The following is a 19,831-nucleotide window of genomic DNA, read 5'->3' as shown; positions in this document are numbered from 1 at the left end:
CCGGCCAGCCTACAAAACCCCCTGTGCAAGGGTAGCCGCCGGGGCCAAAGCCGAGCATAAATTGAATGAAAGCAGAGATTGATTACTTTAGATAATGAGACGCAATTTTCTTTTTCATTTGCTGTAACGAATCTTTTCGTAACACCCCCTCCGCCTCATACGACCGTCCTCTGCTTTAATCCTCCTTCCCCCATCGTTACCCTTCAGCCGTATAGAATTCGTAACCGCATAATTCGTTGCTCTTGTTCCCGAGCTCATCTGTCGAAATCCAACAGCACACCGCCAGCGGGAGGAGAAGCTTAACTTTCCAATCCCTCTTATTTTCACCCTTGCCTTTGTTTGAGCTCATTTAATTATCAAATCCGACGCACTCGGCTGTAACGAAATTGAGCCGGGCCGAATATCCGATAACAGCCAGGCGGCGGCGTGCAGCAACACTCCAACGGCACTCCTCCAGTGTACCCAGTTTTTCTCGCGACGCTTCATATAAATCCTGCTATCCTCTGCTCGCTGCAACGAACACACACACACACACGGAGCAAAAAGAATTAACACGTCAAATTGTAGCCCGGCCAAACGTTTATTTCCGGCCGAGGTAAATTGGTTTTCCATTTTAAAAACCGTCCCCCCCATCGTTTGTGATTCGTTTCGCTTGACCTGCGGAGAGGCGAAAAACTGAAATCAAATGAGTGCGAGGACAGTGCTGACGATGATGACATCGGACATTCATTTTGTCACTCCATTTTTGACGATGAAGAACCAGATGAGCTCACAGCGCTATGAATATGTCACCTCATTTCGTGATGGATTATTGCCAACCAAAGCTTAACAGGCTAGCGATACAATGCCGTGATGATGCCTGCCAGGTTGAAGATATCGTTCTGTTTTTTGTTCAATGAACGGGGGGTAATATTTTTATGATGTCCCATCGAGTGATTACCATACATATGTGCATAGGCGGGGGGGAAGCAAACAATATTTGATTTTTTAATCTCTTTCACAACTAATCGCTTCGTAATAGTTTGATTCCGTTTCCTGTAAGGGACCACCCACCACTGCCTTCAAATTTCTAAAATTCAATTCACAAAAAAAACTCCAAGCTATAGGTCTTGTGTCGGTGAAATCATAACAGCCTGCATTCAAACAGTACAAGAGCAACACAACATAACACACCGAACTACCCGACAGCATAACATTACATGTATAGCCATGTAAAAAAGGTCTCTGTTTTGGATTCGATGCTACGAAGTTTTACATTGTCTGAAAACCCCAAAAAACGGTACCCGAACAACATACTACTCACTCGACTGCCGACTTTCTACATACACACAAGCTCCTCTCCCCTTACATTGCCGTGCGCTTGTTTGTCTCACCCCTATCGGGGAGCACCCATTCTTGGAACGGCCAGTAACACTTCTTGCAAACGAAAACATTTTCCTTGGAGCGCATTCTTTCATGTGAGAATTTTAAATATTTACCCAACAACGTACACTGGAAGACACTTGTTCCAAGAATTCCGCCCCGGCTCCCGAGATCCGTGTTTCCATACAACCAGGCATTTGGTCCTGTACGGAACACTGTGGGCTCTTCAAACATGACCGTCCTAGAACGGATAAGTTTGCCGTAGCTTGACCTAGCCCAACAAAACCGTAACCCGGTACACACCCACTACGTGGCAAGCCGAACGAGGAATTGAATCCAATGGATCGGAAAATAAACCATCCACAAACCACTCTGCCGATTCAGTGCCCCACCTTCGCCTGGGCAAAGGGCCCTTTCCCCCCACCGGAAGTATGCGTTCCTTTCGTCCCTTGCACGGGCCCTCAGAATGTGAGGGAATTTTGGTCGATTTACTATCAGTGTTTACATAAATATGAAGCATGTGTTGTTGGCGGGCGTTGCTTGCTGGAGAGCAACGGGGAGAAAGCGGCTGGGCATATTTGCATTTTTGCCAACTTGCACACACACACACACAGTAGTCAAGAGCTCTCGGAGGTGCTTCGTAGTAAGGGATTCCAATTGAACCGGCCAAAGCCTCGGATCCGCTCTGCACTCTGTGTTTCTTCTGTGAGTGGTCGGGCAATCCTCCGACTAAGAGCCCCCAAGGCAGGCACTCAGTAACTTCATCAGGCTCAAAATCTCTCCCTTGCAGTGAATGTGGTGGTGGAACCAGCCTTGTTCCTTCCGGGTAAAGCCCGATGCGATTGTTTCCAGCTCGGGGTAAAGCCATAAGGCACGGATAATGAAGAACAGCATCTTTTTACCGTCAAGGCTTCCGTGTGGCGGCTTGCAGTTTATGTGAATCGATTGTGGAAAGTTTATTTTACCTCCGCCGCTTTCGATAAGAGCATCTCTTCATTGAAAGGGAAAAAAATACGAGCGAGCAAAAGAAGCGAGATTCTTTCCTTATTTAAAGTTCATGCTTTCAGTTGCGAGAAAGTCACTTCGTCATGGCCGTAAAGCATACGCGGGGCCGGAATGATGATTGGGCATGGATCGGCCCGGGTGGTAAAATTCTGCAAAGTTATCTCTTTACGCTGCTTCACCATTCCCCCTTTTTTGCCTAGCACCTTAAACGACCGTTTGGTAAAAAAGTTTATCGACTCCCCCGAGGAGCACGGAAGTATCCTCCCGTCCACTCGCCACTTAGAATAGACCCCACGCCTGCCCCCGCTTCCACCACGCTTGGTAGACCGCTAACGAACACTTGTGTTTTCCCTTGTTGACGAACCGAGAGAGGAAGGCCAACTTTATAGCGTCCCGGGGTCCGTCGGGTTCCTGCGGCCGGACCTAATGAATATCTGTGACAGGACACAATTAGTGACTTTTTCTCCCTCCCTCCACTGACCGGAGAAACTTTTCCGTCAAAGGATGTTTCACTCCCTGACTCGCTGACCGATCCTCCGGCACCGCTGGGCGTATATTTATGGTGTATAAAAAAAGAAATGTAGCAAAAGTAGGATAGAGATACGTGAGCAAAAGTGCCTGCTTTCACTTTTCGACATTTGGGCGCTCTATGAAACGTTGATAATGACATATTTGTAGCAAATTGGATGATAAACAGGGATGGCGTATTCGATCGGCAAGGTTGAAAGTGCCTTTACCTTTACGACAAGCTTAGCAGGGAGCTTTTGGAAAGCTAAGTTTTTTTAGACTGGTCGAATACAATTTTCGAATCTTTTCCGAGTTTTATTTCTCGCTTATTCAATTTCTTGTACTATTTGGAACTTATCTGATGGTTTCTTTGATTACCATCGTCTATCCTTCACTCCGAATCTTGATATCGATCTAGGTAGATCACAAGACTAGAACAAGTGAAAAAGGATGAATTAACTATGAAAACATTGATAAAGGACCACTCGATGGAAGTTGTTGAAACTCTAAAAACATGTATACAAACATCAATCTTTTTATTAAGGCCAGCTATTGTACCAGTTTTTTTGATTTACTGCGATCAATGTATATCAATCATCCTTCAAGCGGAACTTAAAAGACCGCCTCATAGCACAATTTGTGACGATGCTCGAAACGAAAGATTGCTTAATACCATTTAATATAGAAGGAGTCGCCACAATGATGGGCATATGAGTCAACTAGCAGATAAAGAGGTAAGAATTGGATTGATGCGACGAAGAACTACGAGGTACTAAGTAGCATATTTGTTTATCTCGATAACTGGGAAGTGGTAGAGCAGACCAACTATCATGGGAGGGTCCTTGCTTCAGACAATGACATCAAGGGCTGAATCAGGAGCCTCACAGTTCAGCAGAATCTTGCTTACTCTATAGACTTCACTAACTGCTGAGATTCGTTAGACGTTTAAGTATTCAAAAAATTAGGTATTCCCAGTAGTTCTCTATCAACACAAAAAGAGGACTATAGGTGTCAATATATTGTTTGAGCGAACGTGGCCGCTCCTGCTAACCACATCATGAAGTACACTAATTGTGCCTTATTGAAAACCGTAAAACAGCTCATTAAAATAAAGCTCCCTTCAACTACAATAACAAATACATCATCATTTATGAGCTTTAATGAACGTTTGCATAAAGCATCGTTTTTCCCCATTATAATCATAACAATAAACCCACATTAATGGTTTTGTACGCATTAAAAGGCAAATTTTTATCACAGAAATGATTTATAGAGCGCCGCGCACGCTGAATGTGCGTTATGCAAACAAACTATCATTATTCATCATCATTTAAGATAAGCAGAACGGATCTCTCTTTTGTCACCAGGAATGTTTACAAGCTTGTAAAGCGTTCCCAGTGCTGATGATCATAATTAAGCAGATGCTAAAAAAATGTATCACCTTCTATAGTGGATCTCTGGTGCGGATGGGCCAAACTATTCATCGATTTTCAACCCGTACTTGTCTCCCGTCGCAGATTATCGCACATAAACAAACTCCATCTTCTATGAGAAACTGGCCATATGCTGCAACTCGGTATTCCTAGCGTTACGTACCACCGCTGGAGAAAAAAAAATCCCCCTTCCACTAAGCGTGGGAAACCGTGTTTAGCTGGAGCAATTATGCAAACGTCGGCATCAACAACGCCAACAACAAAAAACCTCGGTCACATTTTCCGCTTCACGCGTTTCCTTGTCGCACACACCAGAAGTGGTGCGGAAAATTCTGCGAATTCACGCAAATTACGAGCGTTTATTGCTTTTATTTACACCAAAACGAGCAATCATCGCGCTCAGGCGGCGGGCGGGGGTCGTCATTTGGTGGTTAGTTATGGAGAGAAGAGTTGCCGCTTTGTGCGCGCTAACTTTTTTGCTGAATCTAACTTTTGCTCTCGACTATCGCACCCCGTGCGATATACTATGCAGCCAGCGGTTTGACACCCCCGTCTCACCACAGAGTCCGCAGTGGTGGTGCGGGCCCGGTCGATAATAATCATATTACGTATCGTATGCTAAATGTTACATCAGTAAAGTTAGCAAACAAACACAAAAAACACCAACCGAGTAACGAGTGGCAACCGTGTTTTGGCAACTAAATTTGCTGTTTTTGTTTCTACATTCCCGTTTCACCACAGTCGCTAAAACATCGGGGACATTTCATTGACACTGCACACTGACGTAATTCGCGATCCCCTTTCAACGGGGGCCACACCACACCATCTCCGCAAAACCCGGGGCCGCTGAAAAACGATCGTTTCCATGGACGGCGGGACGTGAAAGCGAAATATAAAGGATCGTTAGTGCGCTAAAGTACGAACAAAAACAAACACACACTAACAAAAAAATAGCAACCAGCGCATAACTTTTTTGCATACCGTCAGCCATGAATGAAAAATCCGGAAAAGCGCCGTAAAAAGAGAGTGTGCAGTAAATTGGAGATATTAAAAAAAGTGCTCCAAAGCTACTGTGTGTGTGTCGCATTCACGCTGGATGTGTCCTTGTTCGTCCAGCACTGGCCTTTTGGGGTCTGAGAGGGAACGGGGCACCTCGTCTGGTGACACTCATAAACTTAACAAATTTCCCACTCTTATCTCGTCCAGCGCCTGCAAAAGGTAGATTTTGTTTTCTTGTTTCGTCCTTTCCCATCCATTTCTGTTCATCCCTTCTGGCACACGCTTTGACACTACCGTGTGCCGAAAGGAAGTTGCCGAGAGAACCTGGCACCGCACTTACACGCACCGTGAGCGCCATCTATCGCAATACGCTTTAACTTGGGGAACGGGAATTGGGACCTCGGCACGTACTCGGCACGTACCCGACAGCGTAAAAGTCAGCTCGTGCTTTAAAGCTCCATACTTTGCACCGGAACGCATCACACGCCGGTCCACTCCACGCGCGCGCGACGTTACCATGTCAATATCAAGATTTACTTCCTTCGTTCCGACGGCAAGCCATCGAGAGCCGTGCCGTAGAGCATACCGCGGCATCACTTCGCACGTAAAGGTGTCCGCTGTTTCGTGCAGCGCCAAACCGGGAAGCCCGAAAGCCGGACACTAACTATTCTTTCATGCATGCAATTTGGTTCTTTTTGCTCGCATCTTTATGTACCCGCTTACACACAAAGCGTCAATTCACGATATCCATCGTTTAGGAGCCGGTGTGTTCCTTCAGCACCGGAACATCGGAACGCTCCAGCACGCTTCATGGTGCGCTGCCGACTTCAAGTAGCCGGTTGAGTGAACAGTGGACGGTGATAGTCGTTTTTTTTTTATTTTGCTCGACGGTGCTCTCAATGTCGTAAAATGTGGAAAATGCAGTTGAGTCATAAAGTGTGTCAAAATTGAGAATCAATCTTACAAGCGAAGCGCGAACAATGTCTGGGAAAGAATGCTTTGGAGATGCTGTTAAAAATGCATTCCGAAGCGCAAAGAGTGCTTGGCGAGTTATTTCTGACACCATAGAAACGAGTGGCGGTGAGTCTATTATAAAGATCTTCAAAAACAGAGATATATGTATCAAGAATTTTGAAGCTTGTTAATATTGAATTGTAATATTTAGCTTTGTGTCACATTTCCTGGAATTCAGAAATATTTCAGATTAATCCAATAGTTCCTTGCCGAACTATACCCTAGTTTTACAAGATGCTTAAAAGTCTATTTAAGTCTCAAAATTGAGATTTCTGGACTTTAAGTAGAAAATAATAAACACAACTTTAAAATCAATTTGCAGCAGTAAATTATTCTTCCTTTTTAAGTGATTTTACTTATATATTGAATATTTTCATCATGAATCATTGAAGGCTCCAGCTGAATTCTTCTTACTTGAGTACAACACCACAAGTCTTTCAGCTATTCAATTGTTTCACATCTAATGCCTACTGTCTACTCAAATAATCAGCCTCAAAATAAATTGTTGCACTGATACTGATAAAACGTAAAACGATTGCATTTTCCTACCGTAAGCTTCATTTTTCATACACACACACACAAATCCAATAACCCTATCAATCGAACCCTGATTGTGACGAAAATGTCCCATATTTCTGCTTTGACGTAATATTTCTCCAAAACAATCGAATACAGATGGAGGAATATTCCAGGACCATTCCAAAACATTCAATTTGCATATCCAGCTCCCGGATCGGCTGTCGACGATTGAACACATTTGTAAGCTCCGTACAATACGCAAGAAGCAAAACAATTTAGCATACCTACACACACACTGCCTGTTTGTTTGTGAACCCTTCAAAAAGAAAAACAAACCCCCTTTGCGAAACAACCACCATCGGGGTAAGGCTGCACAAATGCACCGACATAATAAATGGATTCGATAGGGCACCGTCACAAAACGCTCGGTCTATCTAACCATTACGTTCCTTTGCCTTTGTCAGCCAAACCGAAGAACATAACAGAGCGACGACTTTCGTTTGTGCGAAAGAAAGTAAAGCGGGTGCCACTTTTTCTAGCCACCTTTATACGAACTGTTCTGTCAGTGGCAGGGGCCAACACCACACATTGCTAAACCTCAGTCGCTGCTGCGTTCGCTCTGCTCCTTAGAACTGCATCCGACCGTCTCGAAGGAACGACCCCGAGACAGAGACAAAGTGAACATGTAAATATCTTCAAATCAGAAGACAATCCACTGCTGCTGGTGCTGCAACACCACTATTGCCGGCAGATGGCAGATAAGTGAAGTCTCAGTGAAATTCCAAATGCCATTTTGTGCGGTGTGCTTGCGTCCGCCCGCAATTCCAGCATTATGGTGTATTTTCTGTGCAGATTAAGAAACATGCCGATATTGCCTTGCGGTTGGGTGTGATTTTAGGTGCGCCTTAAAGGATTCCCGCACGATCCCTTAAACACCACTCGAGATGGGACTTCACCAGCACGGTGGTGGTGGAGATAGGGGCACTGTTCTGTGGCGTTTTGTGGCCTTGTTAAGGTTTGTAAGCAAACAGTGGGAGCGCTAGAAATAATGATGCCCGTGCGCCTGGAACGGTCCGCACTATCGTAAATAGTATGGTCAAGCTGCACGTGCTCGCAGCGAGCGTTGAATAGTAGGGTTGTTTAGTGTTGCATTATGACCAAACTTTTGAGAAATGTGTGTGTTAAACAAATGTTCTAAAATGTATTTTTTCACTACATCTAATGAATTTCGATTTATGTAAAATTATGACCTTGCTAACAGACATTTCTGTCACATGTCAAGCAGCGTTAAACACTAAGTACGCAATTTTACAACAGATGGCGCTAGTAGCACATGACACTAAAATTTGACAGCTGCAAAACATCAACCTTTGTCTCGATTTTAAAACGAGTCTTAAAGGCATGGCTACATTGATCGTACTCCGTAGAGTAATTTCGATTTTCACCAGCGCATCTGGCGGCGGCTGACTGAATTGTTTGGCAAAACAATTTATAGCCGCTTCAGAAAATACGTTCTTTTTCTATGTTTTTTACTTCAACTGGACTCTAAAAGCTATGCAATTGATAGATAAATATATTGTGCAAGTATTTCAGCCATTTTCGCATCTAAAATCGATGAAAAAACAACTTAAATTTCAGATCCGGCACGACCATTCCCTCGACGACCAAAAAAATTACACTAGCGAGTACGGACAATTTCCCCCGGCCTTAACATTATTTCAAACGAAACCAGTGTGCATCTCTGCCGCCGCAACCAACCAGTGCTGCTGATGCACTATTTATGAACAGCTCCAATACAGCCATAAGTACCCCAAAGCCCGGCACGAACAAAAGGTTTGCTGCCCAGCAATACGCAGCGAGCGCAAGAAATTGAATCATATCCTTCGGCACCAAAACGGGGAAAAGAAAGTATCCCCTGTGATCTTATGGATCATTCCGCGGGCCATGACGATACGACGAGATGCACTCGCTCTTCTCTCGCTCCATCCCGCACGTGGTCAATAGTAACGCTGTACTACGCTGTGGTCGGAGCTGTATATATTTCCTTGGCCTGCATGAATGTATCGTGTCGGCACGTGGGAGGACGGGTTACACATCCAGCGACCAGGCGACCGTTGAAATGGAGAGTACGGCGAGATAACGGCGAGATACAACAACCAAAACCACACAACAACAAAAAAACAACCCACAACCGAACGAACAAAGCAAGATGTTCGCATGCTTGCTCGGTCGCGTTGTGTGGAGGTTGGGTGGTGTGCGGTTTTGTCAATAAAATTTATCATCCCTTGCAAAAATGACTTTTCTTCGCGTGGTTGCGGCGCTTTTTCACGAGCAGCACACGAAGGGTTCGGTGGTTTTCGGGCTGTTTTCATACGCACGTGAGTGGCGGTAACAATTTGGTGGGTGGTGTAAGTACCCGTAAGGATAGTGTTGTTGCCCGGATTACATAGATATGAAGGGTGAAGGGAGAATGATGAAAAAAAAAACCCCGACCCGAGCGCATCTTCAAACAAAAACCCGTGCTACTGGTGGTGTATGCGTGTGAGACTCCGAAACAGGCAGCATCCGCCGTTTTTACGAGTACCTTTTTCTTATTATCCTTTTTTACTCCCGGGCTTTTCATGTACCCGTTGGTGTTGGCAGTGTACAGCCAGAAGAAAGGTGAAAGTAAAGTTTTATTGTTTTCTCGTAATTTTTATGCCTTTCCAGATAATTTCGCACATCGTCGGAGAGGCAACATCGCTTGATGACGACGGCATACGACGATGGGCCCCCCAACAACTGCCGGTCAATAATTGATGCATTCGGGGTTTTTGGGGTACGCGGTTTCTTTTCTTTTCTGTTTTTTTTTCTTTCCCCTTCCCCTGCACTTGGTTCATCATCATCGTGCATAGTAAATAGTCTCTTTGTTGCTGCTGCAAGGGTGCGCAAATGAGTTTCCCATTTGCCGGATTTATCCTTACAGTTCGCCCGTTTTTTTTTTATTGTAGTTATGTTGTTGCGTGATCTCAATTCGTTCCCGAGCTGAAGATACCCCGCTACCGAGAAAAAGGGAGGAAGTCACGATCGACGGAAGGCGTACACAGGTACGAACGTAAACCGCGCGCGCGAGGTTGTGAAAATCGTTTTCGTGACCGGCGTTCCCCATTGTGGACCGGCAGGGCTTTGGCGTGTAGCAAAAATGCACCCCAAAACCCCCCGAATTCGTTATTGTAAAGTATCGTTTACGAGCAACCAGGCGAGGCCATTTTTTGCCTCTTTCCGTATCATTTGCATTCGACGGTGAATGTGGACATGTCCGCTTTCACTCTGTGTGTGTGTGTCACATGTTTCCTAGCCTCGGGTTTGTGTTCCGATTGCGGCCCTATCTCGTCCCTACATCGAATGCATAAATGTTGAAATATTTAAAACAAAAAAAGCACTCCTTCCCACGCCCCATCCGCCTCAACGCCAACTCTGGGGCTGGACAATTTATTTCGATCACGTAATGCACATAAACTCAATGTTGCATTGCAACCAGGCTCTCCGCTGTGTTTTCCGTGGAACGTTGCCTCTTCTGCCCGGGCCCGGCAATGCGCTCCCCATTAGCGCAGTGCCGGCACTGCATCTTGAAGCGGACGCGTCTTCTTGTCCGGACCTTCCGGTGCCGTAAAAGACGCACCAACCAAACCTGATCCGCGTTTCCCGGAACGGGCTTCCACAAAACTCAATGACACATTCATCATTCAGTGTTTTCAATTTCGCAATCTGTCAGCGGCAGTCTGCTGCGGAATAACAATATTTAGCGAAATTGAAATGGTTACAATTTGCGGATGACGTATGCAAGATGAGACGCATTTGCCCGCACCAGGGCAGATAAATGATCTCTTGTCGATGCTGGGGGGACAGGGAACTGATTGAACGGTGATTGATAACTGGTGATGGACAGGCGCTATTCGAGGTCGTTTATGGAAGCGTTTGAACTGCAACTTGTCACTCAGTGCATTCTTCATCCTTAGAACACTTGGTTTGGAGCAAGTTCATGACATCCATAACACATAATCAAATTTTAAAACATAGTTCAAAAGCTCCAATTCTTGGGTGGGATTTTCTCCAAAACTGATCGTAAGTTAGCACTGTCACAAAAAGTTAGCGCTACCATCCCCAACTCCAAATCCACAACGTCCGATGATGCTGACGAATTCACATCGACGACAACGATTCTATTTTTCATCAACTCTAATTAAATCAATCTGCAATATCCGCAGCAAAACAGCAGACCCCACGTTCAACTGTGTGTCCTGTCGCTCCCAATTGTCGCCCACGATTGCATCAAAAAGTACTCTTCCCGGTGTGCTCACTGCATCCGAACGTCCAACAAACAGTGTCCCCCAGGGCTTACACACCTACCTCGCGCGTCAACTATCGCAACACTACGATCTCGGATTCCCGTTCGAGCGAACCCGGGCGCGCATCTAAACAAACGCGAAAACATTGACCCGACGGAGGTGGGTTGTTGTCGAATCGAACCCCGTTTGCTGCAAGATTTATGCCGCCCCGCGTTCGGTTGTCCCGGTGTCAGTCCGCCCATCCCCGGTTGACAGTACCGGGTAACAACAATACCAACCCGGCACCGGTAATAAATTCTGCCCGCTGAAGAGAAACCGGAAGTCCCTGGGTCGCGCGCGCGCTCGGGTCATAAAAAAATGCGCATTTTCTGCAAACCTAGCACAACCCACTCCCCGGACGGACGGTGTGAGCTCTTCTGCTCTCATCCCTGCCAGGACGGTAAATAAATGTAACAACAAGCGCCACTGGTAAGCTAGACACTACGACCTAGTGCAGGAGTTGGGTGGGAAAAAATTTGCAATTCAATACCATTCGCCAGAGTCCACACAGATGGAATCGTACGGCCGCTCTCCCCCCGGTTGTTGGCTTGGGGATCATCCGTCGGACATTCGGACACTGGGCATTACCCACGACCAGACAACGTACCGATAGCCACACGAAAGAGTGTATTTGAGTGGGGATGTTGGGGAGTTTTACAATTCTCCAGTGGGACATTGCATGGACAGTACACGCTCAAGCTAGGGCCCGGTTCTTTGGAACAAAACCGCTCCGGCAGTTCCGGAAGCTCCTGCAATGGCAATGCCCCAGGAACTGCGATTCGTTACCATCTATGCGCACCTCACTGGATCGTGTGGTGTGGCGAGTGTCACTGTCGGACTGGCCCTCCAACCAAGTACTAACTAACCGTTTTATTTGCTCGGATGAATGATGGGCCAGCGCGCTCTCCTATGTGAGCTCTTTAATGACGGCGGCTTCTTCATTTCAGCAAAGCCCGAACATTAACGGAGTTGTTAAGGATTAAGCGCGGCACGGGTTCCCCGGTTGGGTGTGTAGCGATTAATTTTATCTATTTCCTGTCCAGCCTTTAGGCCGATGCACCGAGACCTGTCGTTGCCGTTGAATGTCAATAAAAAGTTTCCAAAACTATCCTCATATGTCGTGGCCCCTTGCTGACACTGATGCCCCAGCCGCCGTGCACGATATATCATGGACACACTCCAATTTAGAGCTTCAATGTTCTCTGTCCGCAAAATTGATAGCTCAACTTCCCCCCAACCATTCTGCAACCAACACACACACACACACACCCACTTGATCCCACAGAGTGCCCTGGATGCAAGCTTCACCACCGTGTCGAGAAGCACACGCCACCGATACCGATGATAGCCACGCCGCCGGGTGGCAACTTCTCTCCAAACAAGAACGAAACACGGTGCAGGATCAGTGTCCATCTCCCAAGAGGCAAGGACCAACTTTCGATTAGAATGATGAGCAAACTTTGTCTGTACATCGGCTGCAATGCTCCATGCCACCACCAAGACCCCCGGCGCTGCCCGCACCCGATAGCCACTGGCACTTTTTTGAAACAAAAAACGGCTCCTCCACGCCCGCTCCTTCACTTCACGCAAACCTGCACGACCAACTCTCCAAGTCGGACATGTCGAACGGTTCTGTTAGCTCAAGCTTTTTCCGTTCGGTTTCGTTACGCCTTTTTCTATAATTTATTTTATTATTATTACTTCCAACTCGTCCAACGGGTCGCGCTTGGGCCCGGGGATGCCGCCGGACACGCCAGACACACGCGGGGCGGGCGGGATATTGCTTTAACAAAATTTCTCAAAACCGAGATAATACACTTCCTGTTTACTCCTACTCCCTGCTCGCATGCGGGGGACCCCCATGTATGCCCGTAGAAGTCCCGTATGTTTGATGTTGACAGGAAACTTTCGCCGCATTTCGCTCGTTTCAATTTTACAGACAAATAGAGCGCAAAATGCTTCCGCTTCTGAGCGGTTCGGGCTTAAACCGGGAAGGATAGAGAAAAAAATACATTTCTAATTAATTGCTGTAGTACAACAATTGCTGCTTGTTTTCAACTTGAGCTTGAGCTGCAAGCAATAGAGGGGCCGCACCTTTGCAAAGTTTTTTTTACAATATCACAAATGTACCATCTATCACAAAAGTTACAGTTACGTACACAGCAAACCCGAACAGCTCCAATAGTTTTTCGACGCTCATCCGAACGAGATGTCCATCTTGAACTCTATTCGCCTAACTGCTTAGGCTCGCAAGCGCAACACACTCTCTTTTAGCGACTTTTTCCTTCGCCATTGCTCTTAAATCTTCCGGGACCCATCGGGGCTGTAGTGTTCATTCATCATCATAACGAGGTGTAAGCGGTGTATCAATGGAGCTGGGCGCAAAACTTCTTTCCACTAGCCAGTTTCACTATGCTTAGCAGCGTGTGCCCTCGCACAGCATTAGCAACACACACACACACACACACGTCGGAACGCTAGGCACACACACACCGCACCGGTGGGAATTTCCGAAACTGATAACTTCCGCACTTCGCTTTCAATGCTCGGTGGTGGAGGTGGTGGTGGTGGTCAAGATGCCCGGGGGCACAACACAACCGATTGCCTTCATGGCGGCGATGAGCGCGATTATTCCTACCGTACCGAATCCAGAATGATTGTGCAGGAGAGCGGGAGATCCTGTGCAGGTACCAAGGCTCGGCGAGCGCACCGTGGCTCAATTCCCAGACTCGTTTAACGTCAACAAAAACAACAAAAAAATGCCCGCAACTTGTGCTGATGCTATATACGCTAGCGATGTTCTTCGAGGTCGTACGTGGCAGGGATTTGCAGGATCGAAGTATATCTAGATCATAATCTCTGCGGAGCAAGCTAGCCGACTGCCAGGCATTGAACGTTCCCATTTTCTTCGATAGTCTCTTGTTCTAGTGCTGGTACGTAGTAGCGCCATCGCAGAGGCCTTCACACACACACACACAAAAACAATAGGAAAAGCATCCGGACTTCTCTGGGCGTTTCATGGTAATTGCGTTCGTAAGCTTGCCAAAGGATAAGCAAAATAATTCTCTTCCTTCAATGGTTTGAACAGTGCCGACCTCGCTCGTGAAAAGAATACTTCTACCATACCTCTGCTTCATTCTGCCCACCTACCCCACACTACTGTCTACCGTAAAACCGAAGAAACCATTACTGCGAGGCTCGACCTGTGCTCGACCAAACTAACTGTCAGAGTCGGTTTCGATGGTAGTCTGTCTGAACGAGCCCCGCAAGCCCACAAAAATGATATCTACAGCGAATGGGAAATGGTAACATCAAGCCCACAGCCCTCCAAACCCCCCCCCCCCCCCCCCATAAAACAGCAAAGAGTGCACTGCACGAACGAGCTACGAAAGCTGCAAGTTCAGAATGTTTTATGACGAGTGTAGTATGTGGTATGATTTACTTTCAAACCGAACCACCATTTCAACGTCCAAGCAGCATCACACCACCGTGTGTGCTGCTTTTCCAGTGAGGCAATGGGAATCGATTATTTTCTTCGTGCGGTGCTACCAAACATGGAACATGGGCGAAGAAGGAAACGGTTTTGTTGAACTGTTTTTTCCCCCGGACACACAGCAACAGCAGCACAGCTAAAAAATAGCGATACACATTTAAAAAATTGCACAAAAATGAAACTATAGAAAATGGAAACAAAACAAAAGCTTAAACAGCGGCTTACCCCGTTTTTATCTCTAGCTCAGGGAGAGGGAAAAACTGTCACTCTGCTTGGTACGCTTGGCACACCACCGGTTCGGTTTGGTTCGGTGATTTAATTTTTTCGCCTGATGCACACTCTGTGTGTGCGTGTGCATGGTTTCGATGCAGTGGCGGTGTCCGGTACACGATGCATCGGCTGGCATCGATGAACTGGACATCATCAGCGATGCGTTGATCTGTGATGAACTGTTCGCTGACCGGTTCGTGCGTGCGGCAGCATCTGCCACCGGCACATCAGTGATACCGTCGGGCAATCGCAGCCGGATCAACACCCCTGCCTCCATCGCGTTTCGGTACCCTATTATTGTTTCATTTCAGTCAAATAGACAATTAATTTTTAATTTCAAAGACGGACAGTTTTTTTTAGCAAACAGTTGTGCTACTTTGTTTACAGTTTCAAAATGGAAGCGTATTATAAGCTGCAATTGAATGGTGTGAGGAGGAACGCAAGTGATAACCCAATTGACATCACACACAAATCAATAATTTCAGGTGTATCGAGTACTAATCGAGCAGATATGGAAAAAGTTTCCAGTAAGTAGAAACCAAGGTAAACAAGAAGAGTTAGTAAGCCACTACTCTCATAGACTAGAGACATAGACATAGACTCGTAGACTCTCATAGGCTTAAAATGTCAGACGCTGTCGCTGTGCTGTCAACAAGCAAGTGGTAAATTTGCCAAAAGTAGAATCCAAAGTGAAGTTGTCAAACATTTAAGCTCGTATTTTTTTGTGAATAATAAAAAATAATAATAAGTCTCTAATTATCCTTGCCACAAAGTAGATTGCCACAATAAAAACAGCTTAAAGTCGCCAATTGGACTCTCTGATGTAACTGACAAACGGTTGCCGCTGCGTAGTCGTTCAGACGGTACTGTGTACAATGGCAGTAAAATGTAAACTAAAAATCTCTAATTGTATGCTTAAAAGAGACGAGTAAATGTTCAGTTACCCTCTAGCAAATACCTAAGAGAAAATAAAGATCAATAGATCAAAGATCAAATCTGAATTTTTCTCACTGGGTAATTATCAAATTGGATTTTTTTATCTATCTCTTGATTTCCCATTCATATAGAACGTATGAAAACCATATTGACCGCAGCCCAAAATTTCAATGCAGTTCAATGCAGGCGCAAATGCAGGGAAACCCATATGAGAGGAAGAAAAACATCAAACCCCAAAGTCAGCACACGACCAAACACTGCACGATTCGGTCAGAATCCCTCAGCTTCACAGTTTCCTTTTAACTCTTTGAAAATGTTTGCAGTTACCACTCCTCTGTAAAAGCAGAATAGCCTTATACCGTAATAATTTCAAAGCCTTATTGATATAGTATCTGTTCCAGGTCGGCTTGGGTTTGTGATCAGTTCGAGGACCTGTATGGGTTGGCTGGAGGTTAAGGGTTCGTGATCAGCATGGGCCCAGTAACTGTTCCAGAAACGGTATGAGTTCATGGTCTGTTCCAGGAACGGTATAGCTTACTTACGGAAGCACTTCCAGGAGCTACTACTGTGAGCTCAATGTCAGAATTAACGAGCTCCCGGTAGATTCTACCGGGCCTTGGCTAGTACCGTGAATTAAACTGTGTTAACGATAATTATTCCCGCCAAGAGTATTTGTTGAAGCGCTCAAAATCACACACATTCATTTCAAAAACCTAAACATAAATGCAGCAGAAAGTGTCACGCACAAACTCTCACGTCAACTCGTGTTCAGCCTGCCACTCATACATTATGCAAACCAATCCCACTACCATACCGCACCGTAAATGAGCAAAGAGTTGAGGGCAAAGCTAGGACCACCGATCCCGCACCCATTGTGTCGTGTGTGGGTTTTGTTACTCTCGATTGTTCCCGGGCTGTAAATTAACTAAACCATCGAACAATATTGTGGCCACCAACCGGATCGTTGCGGGACATGCTATTACTCCACTCCAATTGGCACGCTCGCGCGCGTGCGGATCAACACGCGAATGAGAGCAAAACAAAGAGCTCAACTGCATCGAGGGAAAAATGCACTCAACACAGCGTGATTCCCACCCCATCCCATCTCCTCTTTGTTTCCGCCACTGTGTATCCCCCTTGCGTCAGTTGCGAATAGAATCAAACAAAACCCCAGCCCCACAGGTTGACACCACTCGTCCCATTTTCCGGCGAGGGGGCGGCGCTGCTGCCTGCAACAGTCGCCGGGCGGGCGAAAGGCCTTCACGAACCGTCCGTCCATCCACCGTATCGGAGCGGGAAGCATAAATATTTCAAGCGCTTATCCCAAAACATAATTACTAACTATGAGTTTTCGAATATGGTTTTCGGGCACGTCGGGACTGCCGGTGGCAGGCAAAGCCAGAATCGGAAGGCTGGTTGTGAAGTGATACAAGAAATTGACCGCAATCCGGCAGATTCGCTCTTCATTTTAATTATTCGTTATTCTCGATGGCTCGACTCTGACTGCTGCTGGCTGGTAGCTGCTGCTGCTGCTGCTGCTGCTGCGGGCCCGTCTCTACCACACGGACACTCTGCCTGACCTCACAACCATCACAACGGTCCGGTTGTTTTGCTTGGTTGAGATTACGCCACACTTTTACCCCATCGTAGTATCCGCACAGCCCATCCACTCCCATCACCCACCAGAGCAGGAAGAGCAGGTTATGCTGCCGGCTAGGTGAACGGTGTGGGCGCCTGGGCGCATGGGACGATCGATTCCCGAATTTGCATCGAGTTTAATCACAGCGGTCGTTCGTTGAAAAATAAATTGATACAAACATTGGCAATTACCGGTCGGTGTAATTAATTTACAATCGATTGAGATGAAATTATTAGAACGGATCCGTGTGTGTGTGTGTGCGTACTTTGCATATGAAGCAAACGCATCATGGCGTGTGTTTAAGCGGTGCACACATCCGGGAACAGACACAATGAGCGAGTTAAAATATGTAAAATTAGTTGTATAGAAAAACATTGCTTTATAATAAGACAAGCAAAAATTCATGAGTGACCTCATGCCTCAAGTGTAAAGCTACAGGAAAAAGCAAAATCCAAAAGTACCACAAATTTTACTAGATCCTAGAACAAAAGTGAATTTTTTGTCAATTATGATTGTAATGAATTGTTGTCGATGCTTTATCATTTGTAATTAGTGAAGAAATACACATTTTTATACTATTTCAGAGCAATTTTTATAGAAATAAAACATTTGAAGCCTGTTTTCTTTACTTTTATAATATAGCTTTCAATTTTATGTTTTTTTTTACACTTTTAATACTACCTTTAAAGAGAATTCCTGCTCAATTTGAAAAAAAAAACTATTTAAAATTGAGGAAACAATAGAAGAAAAAAATGCCGGAATGCTGAATACTCGGTTTGCGTCTCAGCTAATTTGTGTGCTAATATGTTCTAAAGTTAAAAATGGACTACTAGCGCTGCCTGCTGGAATGTATGAAAAGCATGCGAGCTTTTTTTTTTCAAACTCGCCAGTGCAAAAGCTGAGCCGTTAAAAGAGCAAAAAAAACTTCCAACTCCAAGCAGGAATATCCTCAATAAAATTATAAATGGAAAAATAAGAAAGGCGTGGGAAAAGGAATGGTTTAAAACCAAGAACAACTTCCTTCGTCTAGTGAAAACAACAACCAAACCATGGCCATCAGTAATAAAACATCGAGACCAAAAGATCCTTACTCGAGTAAGAATAGGCCACACCAGACTGACCCACAGCCATCTCATCGAACGATCCAGTCCTCCTCTCTGCCAATTCTGCGGAACCGATATAACAATCTTCCACCTTTTAACAGAATGCCACGGATACACTCAACTTAGAAATACTTGCCATCTTGACTCCAACATAGTCTCAATATTTCCCCTCACCCACAGAAACAAGAAAATCTACTAAAATTTCTATCACATTTATTCCATGATCTATAACAATCTAATAGTCTAACTTTTCCCCACAAAGAGGCGAAAGAACTCCGCAGGAGCCAAAGCCTCTCTAAACCATACTAACAACAACAACATCCTCAATAAAATAATTTGTTAATTCTCTTTTTTTGATTTGTTTCAAAACAGCTCACAAAAATGACACAATTTATTGTGTGTACTTTATTTAGATTATTGCTTATTCCTATAGTTCGTTTCCATTTATATTTGCATTAATTTTTCACAATCGATTGAATAAGATTACAGCAAGAGTATCGCAAAGAAATGACATCCAAGGAATCCCTCTCAAGTTTCAATTCTAGATTTAAAAGTCATGTATAATTTAAAAGAAACCATTAGTCCATGATAAAATGGTTAATACATAACTTCTGACTAAGCTTGTTCCAAGAGGTGGTGAACACCCAAGCCGTTGGTCAGTTCTGCTAGCCGTCGGGATGTTACGGTACATGCTAATGGTACAAGCCGTGAACGTTTTACCAACGTTGCTGATTATATTGCAAATATTTAAGGATTATATCCTGTGACCTACTCCTGTATCACACTATCTCAAACTTTAATTCAATTTCCGTCCACAACATCTCGACCCTGTGCAACCACTTTTGATCTATTTCAGCTTCCACATGCCCATCGCTTGTACATTTGATGCACATCTGTCAGACGCCACGTAGAACAAACTTTCGTTTGCATTTTATCACGAATTGTACGGTAATATTTCTGATCTCAATGATGAAACAAGTTTCAATACGTATTTTCTATCAAACTACACATGTACCATTTCCAAAACTACATTAAACATGATTTATTTTTTACTACCTCCTTACACCAAGCCAACCCAAACAAGCAAATGTCATTTCGTTTTGGGTCGAGTTGGTGTCAGAAAGATGCATTTTGTTTTACCATTTTACTCTACTTTACTGCTATCATACATCATGCATTTGATG

This window comes from Anopheles merus, chromosome 3L (genome assembly GCF_017562075.2).
Source record: "Anopheles merus strain MAF chromosome 3L, AmerM5.1, whole genome shotgun sequence".
NCBI classification, from domain to species: Eukaryota; Metazoa; Arthropoda; class Insecta; order Diptera; family Culicidae; genus Anopheles; species Anopheles merus.
The sequence above is the reverse complement of the archived record's forward strand: the minus strand, read 5'-3'. Positions refer to the sequence as shown.